At 32.7% G+C, this 12,198-nt stretch overlaps 1 pseudogene; it reads right to left on the minus strand.

Moving 5' to 3' along the window:
- Window positions 1–9,386: 9,386 nt before the first annotated feature.
- On the minus strand, window positions 9,387–9,771 carry LOC150099062 (histone H3.3A-like; annotated as a pseudogene).
- Between the last annotated feature and the right edge of the window lie 2,427 nt (window positions 9,772–12,198).

Here is a 12,198-nt window from a genome sequence, read left to right on the forward strand (position 1 = left end):
ATAGTATATGTAAGACTTATAACGTCTCCAAGGTAAAGATATTTCGATATTCTTATCTTAACGTATGTATATACATATAGAGATTGTAGCATGAATACACTCACTTAAATAGTATAAGGTGTCTTGTAAACGTTTCTTGGCATCGTAGCATAGTATATGTAAGACTTATAACGTCTCCAAGGTAAAGATATTTCGATATTCTTATCTTAACGTATGTATATACATATAGAGATTGTAGCATGAATACACTCACTTAAATAGTATAAGGTGTCTTGTAAACGTTTCTTGGCATCGTAGCATAGTATATGTAAGACGTATAACGTCTCCAAGGTAAAGATATTTCGATATTCTTATCTTAACGTATGTATATACATATAGAGATTGTAGCATGAATACACTCACTTAAATAGTATAAGGTGTCTTGTAAACGTTTCTTGGCATCGTAGCATAGTATATGTAAGACTTATAACGTCTCCAAGGTAAAGATATTTCGATATTCTTATCTTAACGTATGTATATACATATAGAGATTGTAGCATGAATACACTCACTTAAATAGTATAAGGTGTCTTGTAAACGTTTCTTGGCATCGTAGCATAGTATATGTAAGACTTATAACGTCTCCAAGGTAAAGATATTTCGATATTCTTATCTTAACGTATGTATATACATATAGAGATTGTAGCATGAATACACTCACTTAAATAGTATAAGGTGTCTTGGAAACGTTTCTTGGCATCGTAGCATAGTATATGTAAGACTTATAACGTCTCCAAGGTAAAGATATTTCGATATTCTTATCTTAACGTATGTATATACATATAGAGATTGTAGCATGAATACACTCACTTAAATAGTATAAGGTGTCTTGTAAACGTTTCTTGGCATCGTAGCATAGTATATGTAAGACTTATAACGTCTCAAAGATAAAGATATTTCGATATTCTTATCTTAACGTATGTATATACATATAGAGATTGTAGCATGAATACACTCACTTAAATAGTATAAGGTGTCTTGTAAACGTTTCTTGGCATCGTAGCATAGTATATGTAAGACTTATAACGTCTCCAAGGTAAAGATATTTCGATATTCTTATCTTAACGTATGTATATACATATAGAGATTGTAGCATGAATACACTCACTTAAATAGTATAAGGTGTCTTGTAAACGTTTCTTGGCATCGTAGCATAGTATATGTAAGACTTATAACGTCTCCAAGGTAAAGATATTTCGATATTCTTATCTTAACGTATGTATATACATATAGAGATTGTAGCATGAATACACTCACTTAAATAGTATAAGGTGTCTTGTAAACGTTTCTTGGCATCGTAGCATAGTATATGTAAGACTTATAACGTCTCCAAGGTAAAGATATTTCGATATTCTTATCTTAACGTATGTATATACATATAGAGATTGTAGCATGAATACACTCACTTAAATAGTATAAGGTGTCTTGTAAACGTTTCTTGGCATCGTAGCATAGTATATGTAAGACTTATAACGTCTCCAAGGTAAAGATATTTCGATATTCTTATCTTAACGTATGTATATACATATAGAGATTGTAGCATGAATACACTCACTTAAATAGTATAAGGTGTCTTGGAAACGTTTCTTGGCATCGTAGCATAGTATATGTAAGACTTATAACGTCTCCAAGGTAAAGATATTTCGATATTCTTATCTTAACGTATGTATATACATATAGAGATTGTAGCATGAATACACTCACTTAAATAGTATAAGGTGTCTTGTAAACGTTTCTTGGCATCGTAGCATAGTATATGTAAGACTTATAACGTCTCCAAGGTAAAGATATTTCGATATTCTTATCTTAACGTATGTATATACATATAGAGATTGTAGCATGAATACACTCACTTAAATAGTATAAGGTGTCTTGGAAACGTTTCTTGGCATCGTAGCATAGTATATGTAAGACTTATAACGTCTCCAAGGTAAAGATATTTCGATATTCTTATCTTAACGTATGTATATACATATAGAGATTGTAGCATGAATACACTCACTTAAATAGTATAAGGTGTCTTGTAAACGTTTCTTGGCATCGTAGCATAGTATATGTAAGACTTATAACGTCTCCAAGGTAAAGATATTTCGATATTCTTATCTTAACGTATGTATATACATATAGAGATTGTAGCATGAATACACTCACTTAAATAGTATAAGGTGTCTTGTAAACGTTTCTTGGCATCGTAGCATAGTATATGTAAGACTTATAACGTCTCCAAGGTAAAGATATTTCGATATTCTTATCTTAACGTATGTATATACATATAGAGATTGTAGCATGAATACACTCACTTAAATAGTATAAGGTGTCTTGTAAACGTTTCTTGGCATCGTAGCATAGTATATGTAAGACTTATAACGTCTCCAAGGTAAAGATATTTCGATATTCTTATCTTAACGTATGTATATACATATAGAGATTGTAGCATGAATACACTCACTTAAATAGTATAAGGTGTCTTGTAAACGTTTCTTGGCATCGTAGCATAGTATATGTAAGACTTATAACGTCTCCAAGGTAAAGATATTTCGATATTCTTATCTTAACGTATGTATATACATATAGAGATTGTAGCATGAATACACTCACTTAAATAGTATAAGGTGTCTTGTAAACGTTTCTTGGCATCGTAGCATAGTATATGTAAGACTTATAACGTCTCAAAGATAAAGATATTTTAATATTCTTATCTTAACGTATGTATATACATATAGAGATTGTAGCATGAATACACTCACTTAAATAGTATAAGGTGTCTTGGAAACGTTTCTTGGCATCGTAGCATAGTATATGTAAGACTTATAACGTCTCCAAGGTAAAGATATTTCGATATTCTTATCTTAACGTATGTATATACATATAGAGATTGTAGCATGAATACACTCACTTAAATAGTATAAGGTGTCTTGTAAACGTTTCTTGGCATCGTAGCATAGTATATGTAAGACTTATAACGTCTCCAAGGTAAAGATATTTCGATATTCTTATCTTAACGTATGTATATACATATAGAGATTGTAGCATGAATACACTCACTTAAATAGTATAAGGTGTCTTGTAAACGTTTCTTGGCATCGTAGCATAGTATATGTAAGACTTATAACGTCTCCAAGGTAAAGATATTTCGATATTCTTATCTACGTATGTATATACATATAGAGATTGTAGCATGAATACACTCACTTAAATAGTATAAGGTGTCTTGTAAACGTTTCTTGGCATCGTAGCATAGTATATGTAAGACTTATAACGTCTCCAAGGTAAAGATATTTCGATATTCTTATCTTAACGTATGTATATACATATAGAGATTGTAGCATGAATACACTCACTTAAATAGTATAAGGTGTCTTGTAAACGTTTCTTGGCATCGTAGCATAGTATATGTAAGACTTATAACGTCTCCAAGGTAAAGATATTTCGATATTCTTATCTTAACGTATGTATATACATATAGAGATTGTAGCATGAATACACTCACTTAAATAGTATAAGGTGTCTTGTAAACGTTTCTTGGCATCGTAGCATAGTATATGTAAGACTTATAACGTCTCCAAGGTAAAGATATTTCGATATTCTTATCTTAACGTATGTATATACATATAGAGATTGTAGCATGAATACACTCACTTAAATAGTATAAGGTGTCTTGTAAACGTTTCTTGGCATCGTAGCATAGTATATGTAAGACTTATAACGTCTCCAAGGTAAAGATATTTCGATATTCTTATCTTAACGTATGTATATACATATAGAGATTGTAGCATGAATACACTCACTTAAATAGTATAAGGTGTCTTGTAAACGTTTCTTGGCATCGTAGCATAGTATATGTAAGACTTATAACGTCTCCAAGGTAAAGATATTTCGATATTCTTATCTAACGTATGTGTATATACATATAGAGATTGTAGCATGAATACACTCACTTAAATAGTATAAGGTGTCTTGTAAACGTTTCTTGGCATCGTAGCATAGTATATGTAAGACTTATAACGTCTCCAAGGTAAAGATATTTCGATATTCTTATCTTAACGTATGTATATACATATAGAGATTGTAGCATGAATACACTCACTTAAATAGTATAAGGTGTCTTGTAAACGTTTCTTGGCATCGTAGCATAGTATATGTAAGACTTATAACGTCTCCAAGGTAAAGATATTTTAATATTCTTATCTTAACGTATGTATATACATATAGAGATTGTAGCATGAATACACTCACTTAAATAGTATAAGGTGTCTTGTAAACGTTTCTTGGCATCGTAGCATAGTATATGTAAGACTTATAACGTCTCCAAGGTAAAGATATTTCGATATTCTTATCTTAACGTATGTATATACATATAGAGATTGTAGCATGAATACACTCACTTAAATAGTATAAGGTGTCTTGTAAACGTTTCTTGGCATCGTAGCATAGTATATGTAAGACTTATAACGTCTCCAAGGTAAAGATATTTCGGTATTCTTATCTTAACGTATGTATATACATATAGAGATTGTAGCATGAATACACTCACTTAAATAGTATAAGGTGTCTTGTAAACGTTTCTTGGCATCGTAGCATAGTATATGTAAGACTTATAACGTCTCCAAGGTAAAGATATTTCGATATTCTTATCTTAACGTATGTATATACATATAGAGATTGTAGCATGAATACACTCACTTAAATAGTATAAGGTGTCTTGTAAACGTTTCTTGGCATCGTAGCATAGTATATGTAAGACTTATAACGTCTCCAAGGTAAAGATATTTCGATATTCTTATCTTAACGTATGTATATACATATAGAGATTGTAGCATGAATACACTCACTTAAATAGTATAAGGTGTCTTGTAAACGTTTCTTGGCATCGTAGCATAGTATATGTAAGACTTATAACGTCTCCAAGGTAAAGATATTTCGATATTCTTATCTTAACGTATGTATATACATATAGAGATTGTAGCATGAATACACTCACTTAAATAGTATAAGGCAGTGTTTCTTGACCTGTGGTCCGTGGGCCATCTTAAATTATTGGAATAAATATATATATTTTTTATTTATCTAAACAAAACAAATTAAAATTGAATAACTATCTAAAAATTACTGAAATCAAATCGAGACAAAAACACACCAATAGTGTCAGAAAGGTCAAATGTAGAAGCAATAGTACTATATTGTTGTTCACTTCATCCCCTCTTATTATTCGTCATTCTGCCGCTCATTCCGCAAAATGACGAATAATAATGTAGGGGTGAAGTGAACCACAATATTGATTTTTTTTCTGTATGGTAAGATTTCTTAAACATCAAAAAAGTGCCGTCCGGAGGGTCGTCTCTCCTCCCTCTCACGCTGCTTGCACAACGCGACTATTAAAATCCAGTATCTCAGGTAACTCTTTGACCCAATTCAGAATTTAGTTTCAACATGAACATTTCCGTTTCAAAATTTCTCGATTATTTTTTCTTGTGGTTTCATTTTCGTTTACTAGCACACCTCTTCTTTCATTCTTGAGTTAAGGGATATCCGATGTTTTTATTCATTTATCCCATTTCTATATTTTTCATTTTTTCCCAAACGTGCTTTAGCCCTGAGACGATTTTCATTTCTCAATTGTTTTTGTAGAAATGGTCTCCATTGTTATGAAAAGAGCGGATTTTAGTTTATCCTTAAATGCCTCGAATTGTGGCTGTCTTCTAGATACTCTTTTGTTCATGAGTATTGATTTTGCTATCGCTAGGAATATCCGGTAAATAATTTTGCCCTCAGCAACTTCTATTTTCGAGTTTTCCAGAACTGTTAGTTCAGTCCCTTCTCTGAATATTTAGGCAAATGAACTATTGTTTTAATTGTTTGTCTATTGTTTCTCTTTTCCTTTCAAAAGTTATCCTTCCTTTTGTGTTTCAGTTTTAACTGCGACATCGTCTCCTTGGTAATGGGGCTTAAATAACCGGTTTTTGTTTCATGCTGGACCAACTTTTTTTCTTGAATCCAATTGGTCCAATATTAAAATTGAGTTAAATAAATCTACTATTCAATATTTTTCTGCTAAGTCCATTACGATCTAATTTAATACATTACTGACTCTTTTTTACTCCTGCCCACGTAAACCGAGCTATGAAGTCACCTCAACTGGAAGACGGACAAGATGGACTTCTTCAGAAGAAGCTGTTTTCACTCATTTCTCGTCTTAAAGGAGCATACACTCAAGTAATCTACCAACGAATTGCAGGTAATTATATGCACTAAATTTCTTTTTGTAATGTTTGGGAAAAAAATATTTTTTTCATGTCATATTTACCAAGACAAGACACATTCTTTCTTCAATCTGCAGGCGATTATTGTCGTGTTTTCTGATCTTCGATTTATCAGCCCTTCTGCGATTGTTCTCAAAACTTCAGATTGTCCTTTTTATGAAATACTCTAATTATAGTAACATTTATTTTATCGTGCTTTTAAGATTGGTCCACAACCAGACTGAAAATTAAAGAGATTCTCACGCAGAATGTTCGGAAATATCAAATTCTTGAAATTCCAACCATTATTCTCATCTTTATCTTAATCATGATTTCCAATATGATTTTTTTTGTCTTCCCTATCTTTCTTTAATACAGTGATTTCTTTTCAGCTTGTCAATTCTTTTTTATTTCCTGTATAATTTTGCATTTATTTGGTTATCGGATATTATGCATTCGTTTAAATATTCTATCGCATTCTGTTTTATTTATTTATTTATTTTTTTTTTTTTTGTGGTATGCTATATGCTAGTGTATGTTCTGCAGTTCTGGTAAGTTATAAGTTACATTTCGCTATTTGTTTTAAATAAAAATTACCATTTTTTATCACAGCATTATAGTACTTCCGTATCATCTAAATTGCTTTAAATTCATATTTAATTTCATTTTTAATAAAATAGAATAAACTATCATTTTTATGGTTAATATAGCCTACTTTCGGGTACCTCCAAAACATTCGTCTAGGACAGGGGTCGCCAAAGTCATTTGCCCGTCGACCCCTTCAAGCGTTTCTTGAATTTTTATCGACCCCCTATATTTTGCTATTATGTAATTATAATAGGACAAGCAAAAAAAGACGCTTATGTGAGTTTTTAGATTGTTTATTTTATAGTTACAGTGTTTATTGTATGTATAATATAGTATATATTATTATATTACTATTACTACTACTATCACTAGTAATATCACTGGTATTACTAGTGATATTAATAAACTACTGGTATTAATATCACTGGTATTACTACCAGCGCTGCTCAACTCTTCAACATAGAGAAGTTTAGTTCGTGAATGAATAACGATTGAATTATAATGTGTATGTTGATGAATTTTAGAACATTAACGCTCACTTGTATGTCGATGCGCAAAAATGAGACTGGGATTGAATACTTGTATCAGTAAATAAGAACCATGCACGTGTTGCAATCTCGCTCCCACTGCGCCGGCCGGCAGGAACCACAACATCCGTTTATTGGTAAATACGTCATTTTAGCCTACTTGATTGGCCTCAGTAACTATTTTCATGACCTTACTCCATCTTACAGGTCCATGAATAGGACCTGTAAGATGGAGGTACTGATCCCACGATTCACTCTTAATTGCGTTGTCATTACCTCCATGTCTTTTGTCATGGAGGTAATCCAAGTTAACCGAATTAAATATTACCCATACAATGATGTCTTATATTTTTCTGTCGACCACCAAGTCCGAATCGACCCCTAACAATGTCATATCGACCCCTTTGGAGACATTGACTGTCTCCTTATCCCGGCGCCAATAACAGACAGCCAACAGCATCCAAAAAAGGTATGTCCGAATTTTTCTCCTCTATTTATTCTTCATACATTAGTTTTATAACACCTCGGTAGTGCCCTAAGATTCGAGTAAAAAGCCAATGACAATGTAAAAAAGGGGGGTGTACTACTAAACGAAAGTAGGCTATATTAGCCATAAAAATAATAGTTTATTTTACAGAAGTAACACGGGAATTTTACCAGAAATGATACCTAAAATAGAATAAATTATTCCCATTCCTTATTAAGCCTCTTTATCAATCTCTCCAGAAAAATTTGAAATACACGGAAATGAGTAGAATTATTCTCTGCTTTAATCCGGAAGATGCTTTCAAAGTGCACCCATTGTTCTTCCGGTAACCATAACACCCTTTAGATATATAAATATGCACATACATTAGTTTATTGTATTAGATAATACATACGCCTTTCTTTAAGAAATACTGTTGAACAAAAGACAAAATCCAGACTTGAATTGCAGTTCTAATAATTTATAGTATTAAATGACATATATTAAATGTAAGTAATAGTAAGTTCCCATTCGTGGAATTTGTGTAAGAGTGCGGTTAGTAAGCGTGTGCGGACTAAATTTTTTGCGTCGAGTGTGATGAAGAATTGGAATGGATAGCCAGGAATTGGTTGTGAGTACCCTGCAGAAAATGAGGTTAAGGAGGGGTATGACTGGTTTTTCTGTCTAGAAAAGTTAGTGTGGATCTCACACGATGAATCTCCCGACTACATGGAGATTTACCGTATCATTTCTAGAATGTAAATATTTATCATGAATAAAGATTTTGTTTCTGAATAATTAACTACTTGAGACTGACATTTGATTTGTACACTTCTGGTTAATTGCAGAAGAAGCCAATTTTGCATTTTACTTATCATGGCAATGAGATTTATTGCACTAAATATTTATCATGAATAAAGATTTTGTTTCTGAATAATTAACTACTTGAGACTGACATTTGATTTGTACACTTCTGGTTAATTGCAGAAGAAGCCAATTTTGCATTTTACTTATCATGGCAATGAGATTTATTGCACTCTTATTCTGTGTCAAATATTTATCGATCTTATCCTCGTGTGATTATATTACAAAATATACCAAGTCTTTTTTTTTTTTTCGAAAGAGAAATTACATAAAAATTAGCGGAGTCATTTTACCCGAGAGCTGCATGCAACCTATTAATCACAACTAAAAAAAAAATAAATATGGGGGAAAAACATAAAGAAATCCGCATGCGAGCACACAAGTTCTAAAAACTGGACTACACATTTCAGACACACAGCTACTGCATGAAGTTGAACAGTGGAGAAAAGAAATCTGAATTACTAAAGCACAAATCTTCCCAAGTTTCATATTAATTCTAAAAGAAGAAATTAAGCCACAAACATATAAAATAAATTATATGATATCTAAAAGGAAACTATCATCACTGGACTGCATCAACAGCGGTTGTACAGTCCAGTGATGTTTAAACGATGATGATGACCACCTGCTATTATACAGTTAACTGTAGCAGTGTATACAGTCTTATGCACGTTCTCCTCAGAGTGTTCTTGCCAACTGGGTGTCTTTGGGCATGATGGTCTCACGCTTTGCATAGATAGCACACGAGTTTGTATATTCAAAGAAGCCTACAAGGCAAGCTTCAATGGAAGCACTTCGAAAACTTAGATCAGTCCTGAAATCCTGGGCAATTTTTCCGAGGACGTTGAAATGGCAATTTTCTGATCGGCAGTTCTGTTGATTTCTGATAATGTCCGATCTCACGAAGAAGAGCAACAGTACTCGGTCTGTAACAGTGGAGCTTTTTTACTCCACCTGTAGAAGGAGCACTTTTTCTGGAAGCATTTGTTGCCACTTGCTTACGAGAGACCTATCCTCCGGTGGACTTCATCAGTTTTGTACGAGCCATCTCTCACAGTATCTGGCAGGGTGTAGTTAAAATATAGTTAATCCTTTGATAATGCAACAATCACGCACGTTCAATATTCCACGCATACAACAATGACCTGATGATTGACTACGGATTGTTTGCTAACTTTGACGTTAGCATTTTTTTTCTTCCTTTTTGTATTTCACTATTTGCCACCAGGCGGAAAAAATAAAAATTAGTTTTCTTTCTTTTTTTTATATATTTTAAATCAATACATAACTGATAAACTTGTTTAAATTGTGATATGATCAGTTTTATTACGAAAAAAGATTTTTATTAAAAATGATGGCTTAGAGTATTGTCTTTTCCTTCAGCTTTTGGGATTTATTTGGAATGATTCAAACTCTAAAACCGTTCTTTATTATTCTTTCTTTCTTTCAGGATACAAAGGCCATCGGTTCTGAAATTGATAATGAAGTTTTGTCGTATTACATCGCCTTTGGAGCTCCAACTTCGTGGAGAAGCTGGTTTGTCACACGCATGACTGGATTTCAATGATGCTGATGCAAGGTCACCGCTTTGAAAGAAGTTTTCAATGCCTTTCTTCGATCAACACTGACATAAACCAGTCTTGGACGGATTTTTCAAGGTGTTTACACCCGGAAACTTAAGGTTTTAATTCCACAAAATGGGCCCACTTCCCTGACAACCCAGTTGAAGAAAAGAAGAGAAAAACTCCATAGCTGAACTGTTTACCTTTCAACTCCTTGTCACCAACAACTGATAAATTAAGCAAACGATAAAACTTAAAAGTGCAAGTTAAAAGATTATGTGTATAATTCTCAATTGTAAAATGTTTAATTTGTAAATAAAGTTTCATTTGGAAATAAAATTACGCGTCATTGTGAGTATTTAAATGTTTATTTACTTAGTAAGCAAAACAAGCAACAGATCGGTAATGAAATAGCAGCTTTAGAGGACCACTTTCTTATCCCTGAACCATGAATTCAATTCATCTAAACCGGTTGCATTAATTGCAACCGGTTTAGATGTTACACAAAAGTACGAAATTTCATTTTTATTTTAATTTTTTTAATTTCTTAACTTCTCATTCTTATATTGTATAAAACTATGTTATCTGAATACAAAAGATCTCGGATATGAAATAATGTTAAAGAAAAAGTTCGAATAAAGGAGAAAATAAAGTAAGGCTCGAGAATAAACTATATATTTGCCACCTGGCAAACGATGATTTAAAAAAAAATTATGATTAATAAAAGTTTACGTTTTAAATTGCAAGTTATATTTTTTCATTTTATGAAAACAGAAGTTATGACTTTAAAAGCAAAGGTTGCACACTTTAGTTAAAACAGCTGCCACACGGTAACCAGTTTTGAATGGTTACCGTGTGGCATTTATTTCCTCCTTCCTGATTCACGTGACTGCATCAATTGAAATTCACCGATTTAATTCCTAGAATAACCTGACTACCAGTTTTATTGTTTTCGATGTGACCAGCCCGAGGATATCAAATATGACTTGACACAACGAAAAAAGAACTACTAACTTCTGCGACATCTTTAGACAAATCATGTTGAGTCTGAGGTCAGTGGCATAAACAAGAAGATTCCTTATAAGTAGCCACAAAATACCTCCTGTTTTTAAGTGCTCATATATCAGATATACAATCGAATAAATTCCCTCAACACTCCTTTAGTCCAACTGTTCTTCGCATAAATCTCTCATGTACTCGTATTCAAACGACATGGAAATTCATACCATGCTGAAATGCATACATAGAATATTGTACACATCGCAGCATCGCCATTGGTTTCCATGTATATTTATTTATTTATAGAATATATACACCTTTTTTTTGAGAACAGTAACACGGCTAATCAAGACCGACATGAATATTTCTTCCTTCTTCCCAACCTTCAGTTCATCTCTGTATACAACACGTTAGTCCAATAACCATTCGCTTTGGGATTGCTATCACAATAGATCTACTGTCAGTAATTGTGCTAATTATTCGGTAAGAAATAAGTAAATCGGAACGTTACGATGTCACCGACAACACTTGTTGCTAAGCGATACGAAACAATCGAGAGTTGCATTTGTCGGGGATTTGACCTCGGGATAGAGAAAAGGAAGGATTTTTAAGATTCTTGCTAAGGTTACAGACCGTAGCAAGATTTCTAGTCACTGATGGAAGGATACAACGAAGAATTTGTGTTCAAAATAATCACAGGAAAAAAGTCAAACAAATACTTCACGTACCTCAACTACGAATGGAGCATTCCAACTGAATGACGATATAATTGGAGGAGATAATGTTCGGAGAAGTGGTAATTGGATAACTGGGTTTAGTTTATTTATACGGTCACCTGTTTGGTGGGAATCCAGGAAAGAGAATCTAACACAATTCAGGAAACAGAAAAATAACGAAATTGCTATTACACGTTT

This window comes from Typopeltis vanoorti, chromosome 15, assembly GCF_054136105.1.
Source record: "Typopeltis vanoorti isolate ZY-2024b chromosome 15, IOZ_Tvanoo_1.0, whole genome shotgun sequence".
NCBI lineage: Eukaryota > Metazoa > Arthropoda > Arachnida > Uropygi > Thelyphonidae > Typopeltis > Typopeltis vanoorti.